The following is an 8,580-nucleotide window of genomic DNA, read 5'->3' on the forward strand; positions in this document are numbered from 1 at the left end:
GTAGAATATGGACAGACCCTCACTTGATACAAAATAGAGGACAATAAGAAACATGCAGACAAAAACTGAAATGGGGACCCCCCCCTCAAGAAAAAAAGACTAAAACCAGCAATATTGGTAAAAGAGAAATAGAAATGTATTGTCTCCTCTACTTTGAAAAATAAAAACAGAAAAAATGTACATTTTACAAAGCAGGCACAACTCAGACCTTAAAGCTAAAAAAAAACTCCAATAAATAAATTCAAAATAAAACACTTTTTTTCTACCTTTGGGCCCTGTTTACTAAGCAGCATTATAGGCACATTAACGTTTTTAACACTCGTTAACCATGTAAGCGCATTAACCATATATGTGCCTGCAATATCCTTTTAGGCGCCTACATGGTTAGTGCACGCGCTAAGTGTAGACGTGCTAAAAACACGCACCTCAGTAAACAGGGCACATTGTTGCCTGGGTATTTTATTTTTTCAAGCATGTTGGTCCCAGTTTCTTTTGTTTTCCTGTCTTCTGCTCTCTTTCCAGTGGATGTGGTCCATTTGTCCTTTCTCCACTTTCCCCTTCTCTTCTATTCCCTCACTATATCTGTCTCTGATACATTTCCTCTTTCTCTGTTTTCTCTCTCTTCCTCAGATTTCATCTTCTCACTCTTCAGTCCTCCACCTATACTTACCAGTACCTATCAACTTTCCATCTTCTCCTCTCACCCCTACCTCTCCTGTCTCACTCCTTTCCTGGCCTCGTACTCCCTTTTCTTTCATTCACTCTCCTTTATACAATTCTACCCTCTGTACTTACCATCCTCCTCTCACTCATCTCTCCTTCAGAATGCCATGGCCTCTCCCCTCATTATTCCACCATGCCAATATCTCCTCTCCATCTCTCTCTCTTCTTACACCCTTACATAAGTACTTAAGTATTGCCACACTGGGACAAACCAAAGGTCCATGAAGCCCAGCATCCTGTTTCCAACACTGGCCAATCGAGGTAACAAATACCTAGCAAGATCCCGAAAAAGTTCAATACATTTTATGCTGCTTATCCCAGAAATAAGCAGTGGTTTTTCCCCAAGTCAATTTAATAATGGCCTATGGACTTTTCCTTTAGAAAGCCATCCAAACCTTTTTTAAACCCCACTAAGCTAACTGCCTTTAACACGTTCTCTGGCAACGAATTCCAGAGTTTAATTACACGTTGAGTGAAGGAAAATATTCTCAGATTTGAATTAAATTTACTACTTTGTAGCTTCATCGCAAATGCTTTTAAGCGTATAGATTTTTACAAAAAGTTTATTGTCTATGTATTATATATAGATATTTTTAATTATTTATATGCGCTGTATGTTCTATTTCTATTTATGTATTTTTTATTTTGTAGCCATCTGTAATTAACTGTGCACATTTTTTGCATGCAATATTCACACTCTAAGATTGATATAAGAGTATTTTATATACATTTTTGATGTAGGGCTTGCATTTAGCTATTGATGTATACATATTTTTATTTGTTTTTTAACTGTCTATTTGTATATGTTTTTGAGTATATTTCCTTAGTTTTTATTTTGTAATATTTTATATTGTTTTAGCTTTTAGCATTCGATTCCCTGTTTATATACCGTTTGCTTTTATTCAACGTTTATTTCTATATATGTGTTTTGTAGACTCCTGATGCAGGCCTAACGGCCGAAACACAACGGTTGTGTCGAGTCTTTTTTCATCAATAAATAAGTTTTTTTAAGATCCATCTTTCCAGGTCTTGTATTTCCATGGTCAAACATCCCACTCTCTTCCATACCTGTGTTCTCCCGTGGGACGTTCGAGTTCTCCGCTGAACAGCAGATTCTTTTGAACGTTTGTAGATGAAACAGGGAGCCCTCCAAAACCCACCAGAAACCCACTGTACCCACATCTAGGAGTCCCCCTTCATCTGTAAGGGCTATGGTAGTGGTGTACAGTTGTGGGTAGTGGGTTTTGGGGGGTTCAGCACACAAGGTAAGGGAGCTATGTAAGGGAGCTATGTAAGGGAGCTTGGTACCTGGGAGCAATTTCTGAAGTCCACTACCTAACATTCTTTCTGAGCTGCTGCAGCACATCAATTCTTATATATTAAAAGTAAACATGCTCTGCTTCTAGCCTAGCATCTCAATGTCCCCCCAACCCCTCTCTCTCCTCCACCACTATGGTCCAGCATTTCCCTATCCCCTTTCCCTATTCCCTCCACCCCTATGGTCTAGCAATTCCCTGTCCCCTCTCTCCTTCTTTCCTCCTTATTGGGCCAGGAGACACAGCTACATAAATCCCTAATGCTGTGAGCCTTCCAGTTTGTATAGGCAGCAAACTGCACACCAGACGTGAAAGCCTGCTAAGTGTGGTTTACTGCATACACAATCCGGGAAGAAGCAAGCCACCAGGGTTTGTGTAGCTGCATCTGTGGGTTCAGCATTTCTCCCCTTCTCTTACTCACATCCCCTCCTCCTCCTCCTCCTCCTCCGATTGTCCACCATCTTCCTCTGCTCGTCCTGCTTTCCATCTTTATAATACCTGTACCAGGCTTCCCAAGGCAGATTACAACAACAGTTAACATGAACCCATCAAGAAACAGGATATCCTCACTGAAATTTGGCCATCTGTATTATATAAAACAGTGTAGAAAAATGAGCACAAATTGCAACGTTTATTAGTGCTGTTTCTACCAGCTACAATAATTTTAAGCTGTTTTAATGATATTCAATTATTTCATGATATTTATATCTACATATACATATACATATAGGACCACGCGTAGGCAGTTCCTTATGTCTAATAATCTTTTTACTATTTTCAATAGTGTTTACTATTGTTTTGGGTCAAAAGTCTAGATAGCCTCCCCCCGACTCCTATTTTATCTAACCTCCTTGGCCTTCAACCCCTCCTCCCTGAGTTCAGCACTGCTTGCTGTTTCCCCTCTCTCCCCCCACCTAGAATCAAGCACTGCTGTTTCCCCTTTCTCCCCCCCCCCCCCCCGAGTCCAGCACCACTTTGTTCCCCCCTCTCCCCTCCCCCATCCAGCTTTCTGTCCCTTCCCCCTCCAGACCGTCAAATCTGCTTCATGTAGCAGCCCCTGCGATAGCACGTTGCCAGAGCCTGTGTCAGATCCTTCCCTCTACTGCATCCTGCTCCTCTAGATAAGACACTTCCTGTTTGTGCAAGGGTGGGACTCCTGACACAAGCAGAGGGAAGAATCCGATGCCCGGCTCAATCAGGCAGCTTGTTATTGCTGCAGGGGCTGCTAAACAAAGTAGGCTTGACAGTCGGGGGAGGGGGAATAGGGAGAACAGAAACAAGTTGGGCTTCGGGAGGGAGGCTTGCCGTGGAACGGTGGGGTGGGATGGGAAGGGAGGGGAGGGGAGAAAGCGCAAATTAAAAAAAAATGTGCAAGCCCTGTCGGTTCAAAACTGCATAGGCGCCAATTTTTTAAAAAAATCCTTTTGGGGGGCACCTGCTCCCCCTGCGCCCCCTAACTATACCACTGCACATCCCCCACCATTTCACGTCGTCAGAAGTAGCAGCAGAAAGTACACAGCCTAGCTGTGGGTATGATAACATTATAGTTATGCTTTGATGTTTCACTTATATATACTGTCATCTACCGACATTTGCTTATTTCTGATCTGACGAAGAAGGGCTACCTTCTAAAGCTAATCATTCAGAGTTTCTATCTATCTATTTATTTATGACATTCATATCCCAGATGTAACACATGTATTAGGTTGAATCTAGGGAGCATTTGAAAGCTTTTTTTTTTTTTCCTGTGCCTAGATCAAAAGAGAAAGATGGTTTGTGGGAACTTGCTCCTTCTGTTTTGAAGAATGCAGTGATATATTATACAAATGCACTTAATATGGTTTATTGCTATTATTTAATACTGGTTGAAGTACAGCACAAGTTAACCAACCAGCTCATTTTCGAAAGTGATCGCCGGCCATTTTCCGACATAAATTTGGAGATGGCCGGCGATCTCGGAAAAGCGGCCAAATCGGTATAATCGAAAGTCGCTTTTTTTGCAACATCGCCGCTTTCCCATCACGTCGCCAGCCAAAGTTCAAAGGGGCGTGTCGGCGGCGTAGCGAAGGCTAGACATGGGTGGGCATGGGTGTGGCTACCAGATGGTCGGGTTTCGGCGATAATGGAAAAAAAAACGGCGATAAGCAGTATATCACCGGGTTTACTTGGTCCTTTTATTTTCACGACCAAGCCTCAAAAAGGTGCCCCAAATGACCAGATGACCACTGGAGGGAATGGGGGATGACCTCCCCATACTCCCCCAGTGGTCACCAACCCCCTCCCATACTAAAAAAAATAAAACTAAAAACCTTTTTTGCCAGCCTCTATGCCAGCCTCAAATGCCATACCCACCTCCATGACAGCAGAATGTGTTGTATCCTCCGACATCCTTTCCCTGGTTGCGATGTGGCTCACGGGTGAGTGTGACACCTTTTCTGTTAGGTGCCCTGCAGAGTCACATCAGCAATGCATTGTGGTGGGTGTAGGGTACTGGGCTCTACTCCCATGGTGCTTTTCCCCCCTGTTAACTGGGTCAGAGTGTGCCCTGTTTTGTTTCTGGTAGTCCATGAGGCTGAAAGAGGGCATTGTACAGCATTCTGCCAGCTCTGACCTGCTGCTAATCTGTGAGTAAAGGTGCTTATTCAAATAAATGACTTTTTCAAATAGATTAGTCTTTAGGTGTCAACTGGTGTGCCAAGGTTATGTATAATTATAGTACAGCAAGAGACCCTCACTGGATGCCCACCGGAAGGGTGGGAAGGCCAGATTTTAGGACTCAGGCTGTAAAAATACCAGCCAGGTTTAAAAATCTATGACTGGCTGCGCAAGGACTTGCTTTCCTGTAAGTTAATATGTGTCCCCGCTTGGGATCCATCCACTGGAATAATGATGGGTCAATTTACATACCTTTAACAGCTAAAATAACTGAAAAAGTACTGACTAGGCCAAATAACAAGTACATGATTTAATATTTCAGAATCTGTAAAAAGCAGGTCTGAACAATGACTCCTGACACAAACTAGTACAACTGTCACTGTAAATCAGATGAACAAAATGGAGTCTATTAGTTTTGTATAGAAGGCTACAGAGGTTATACAGGGTTCTTAAGATGGCGTGAAAAGTATTGCGACACAGACAGATGTGGAACTGTTATCTCAAAGCTTCCCAAAACATGCTGATAAGACTGCATGGGAAAGTATCATCTCAGAAATTGAGAGCTAGGTATCCCACCATTTACTTCTATGGAGAGGTTAGGGTATAAAAGAGGGGAGAGTTTGGCTCAGTTTGAGAGTCTCTTCTCCAAAGCTTCAGTCAGACGGCGAAGCTCTGTCCGGTTGTACCCAGAATCTGTCTGCTGAATGTACCTGATTAAAGTCTGATGTACAAATAAAATCCTTATTCCAAATGATGATTTGTGGGCTTAACTTAATGATGAAAGGCTGTAAGTATAAATGCTTCTGCTGTATCAGGCTATCACTCGCTGCATTATATAACTTGTAACCTAAATCCAGTTTGTCATAAGGCTGGTATCTATTCCTTGCCAGTGCTGAGAGGCGGACTAATGCGGGTCTCTTAGATCTAACGTCTCTCTCAGTGGCAACTCCTCTTAGAACTTCACAACCCCCTGATTGCCCCAGTTCTAGGGCTATTTAGAGATGGAGTCAGATTAAGGTCATTTAAGCCTTCTTGGGGGGGCTTGGGACCCCTAATTTCTCAACATTGGTGACCCAGCGTTCGATTTAAACACGCCATAAGAATTTTTGTCAAAGTGGGGATTGATTCTAGCTCTTGACTAAAATTCTGTCACTGTCTTTCAATATTCTGTTCTGTTCTTTCTCACCCCCTTTTCTTTCTCCTATTCTGTCCATTTCTTTGATTTGCGTGATGTACGCAAGACTGTGCTTGTTGTGTGCATGGTGCATAACACCGAATCCAGGCGACTGCGATTTGGGGTTTGCTGTAAGTTTATTTCAATGTTCAAAATCTTTGGATTGGTCTTTATGCTAGCATACTCGCTTAACAATCCTTAGAGATTGGGCATTTTTCTGTTTCCCATTCCCACCCTGTGTTCTGTCTTTATCCTTCCTTTTCAAATCCCTGTTCCCTTGTTCTCACTATGTATTCTGTTCTTCCTCCTTCTTCCCCTATCCCTTTTCCTGTTCTCCTTCATCCTAACTTCCTCTGCCGACCTCTTCCTATTAATCCCCTGGCTCTAATCCTGCTCCGTTCTTCTCTGTAGGCTCCCGGATCGGGGGAATTTTCTTTACCCTAGGAGAACAGCACGCTTTCAGATTGCTGTCCCCTAAAAATCCTTCTGCTTTCTCCGTTCCTATACTCACTCTTTAACACTGACAGCCCCCACCTTTTCACATCTGCTACTGTCTTCACTCTGTGTGTGTGACGCATACTTTTGATCTTGTGCTGAAACAGTTCTCCACGAGATTTTTTTTATGTCTCGGGACTGTTCCTTTTACTTTATGCCTCTAGGAGGGTATCTTCCTATTGGACTTCCTACAACTTTCTTTATGCTCAGCTTTGTAGCTGCTTACCGCTGTCTAACTGCTGCTTTTCCCTTATCTCTCTAACTATAAATCAGTTCCTTCTGTCCTCTGAACTAGGCTTTTTCTCTAATTACTCAGCCCACAGCCCCCCCCTTCCTGTCTACATTTCTCTCGGCTATTTTTCCTTACGCTGCATTATAACCTCTGCTTTCCGTTTCTCCTTACAGATATATAGTTTCTATCTTATGCTCCGGTGCTATCTTTTCAGCTGTTATGAATAACTGCGTAGTATCTCTTATTCCGTCCTTTTTTTTTCTTTTGCATCTTTTTGTATGTCTCTGCACTCCGTCTAATTTGGATTTTTTGTGTGAACTATACTGTTCCGTCTCTGCTTTTCTTAGTTCTTATCTCTGTATGCCGTTGTCTAAATCTGGCTTGGCTTTTTCACTTTGAAGCGCATTTTCTGTCCTTTATTATTTACTGCGTAGTTCAACTGATTGCTCCTTTTCACAGCTGCTCAGTTCTGTGCTCTCACCCCACCCTTAAGTCTAATCTGAATTCCTCCCTCCCTGCCCTCTTCTCTGATGCTCTACCGACTTCTATACCATATGTCTGTGGCCCGCACGATACCATTTGGGTAACTTAACACCTTACATACACCTTTTTGGCTTCTCGTGCAAACTAGAAATCGTTTTTTTATTCCCTATAAAACTATTCTTTCTTCTTCTCAGTCCCATGTGGTGTGAGTTTTAATTTTCTTTCTGAAACAAAATTTACTACATTACTAGTAATTGTCATATTTCATATATATTCCCTCTTGGGCTTCGAATCTGCCTTTATAAATCCATTTAAATTTACCCGAAGAGCTGAAGTTCTAAACCCTTTTTTTCCCTCACATATTTCTGTAACTTTTAAGAGTTTTTCCTAACAAGCGCTGTAGTTCACTATCTCAAGGACATGAGATTCTGGGAAGCTTGCCCATTTTAGCTGCCTTATCAGTCAGTCCAGCACTGCTTTGGCAGAGGCTACAGTTCACTTTTAAAAGCTCAGAAAGTAATTTTTTTTTTCCCTTCTCCGTCCGTTTTTCCTGTTCTATGCTGAAGTGGTACAAGTTAACCAGTCATTTACACAGGGATATTGTGAACCTTTTGCTGTCTATCCTCCGTCAACTGTATTGCTCCTAAATTTACCTAACTATATCTGATTCTCTGGTATATTTCCTTAGCAGGTATCATAATTGTTAAATGACTTATCTTTTCATGCCTCATGCTGCCAAGTCCGTTATACGGGCACCTCTGAGGATGTAAGATTGTACGGATGTATTCTTTTTCTTTCACTTTTAAGATTATGGCACTGCATCTTAGTCTTACTCTGCATTCTCCTTTTATTTGGACGTTGCCTCCCACTCCCCAAAATTTTATGCTCATACTGTTTTGACTTTTGGCCGTTGCCCTCTATTTCATTTCATCTCCCTTAAACAAATGCTTTCTCATTCTGTCTCTGAGTCATGATTTTAAACCCGAGACAGGTTTCTTTATTTTTGTGCTGCTAGTGACAGCCTGATAGACTTCATTGTGCTACACCATGTGCTTACAAAGTGTTAAAAAGGTATCTTTCCTTCAAACATACATAACTTACCCCTTTGGAAACCGACTTTCTTCTTCTTTGTCCTAGTGTGGCTTCCGGTGATTACATTACAGTGTTTCTTTAATATGTTTTTGGTAGTATGCTGATAGTTCATTTACGTGGCCCCCCATGATTTATGCTTCATGATCCTGGTTTTTGCACTTTAAATGGTATTATTCAATTCCTACAGATGTTACTTTCTTTTGCCCTGTACAGATATATGTCTTAATGTTCCACTATAATGTCACCTTACTATGATTAATACGCATGTATTTCTTGTTGGATGTTCAACCGGTAGTGTTTTAGGAAGACTGTTGCATATTGTAGTTATATTGTTGAGAAGCAACTGTTTTTGTTACATTTAAATGCTATCATATTGTGCTTGTGCTCTATAATACAGGAATATAGCGTGA

This window comes from Microcaecilia unicolor, chromosome 3 (assembly GCF_901765095.1).
Source record: "Microcaecilia unicolor chromosome 3, aMicUni1.1, whole genome shotgun sequence".
Classification (NCBI taxonomy): Eukaryota; Metazoa; Chordata; class Amphibia; order Gymnophiona; family Siphonopidae; genus Microcaecilia; species Microcaecilia unicolor.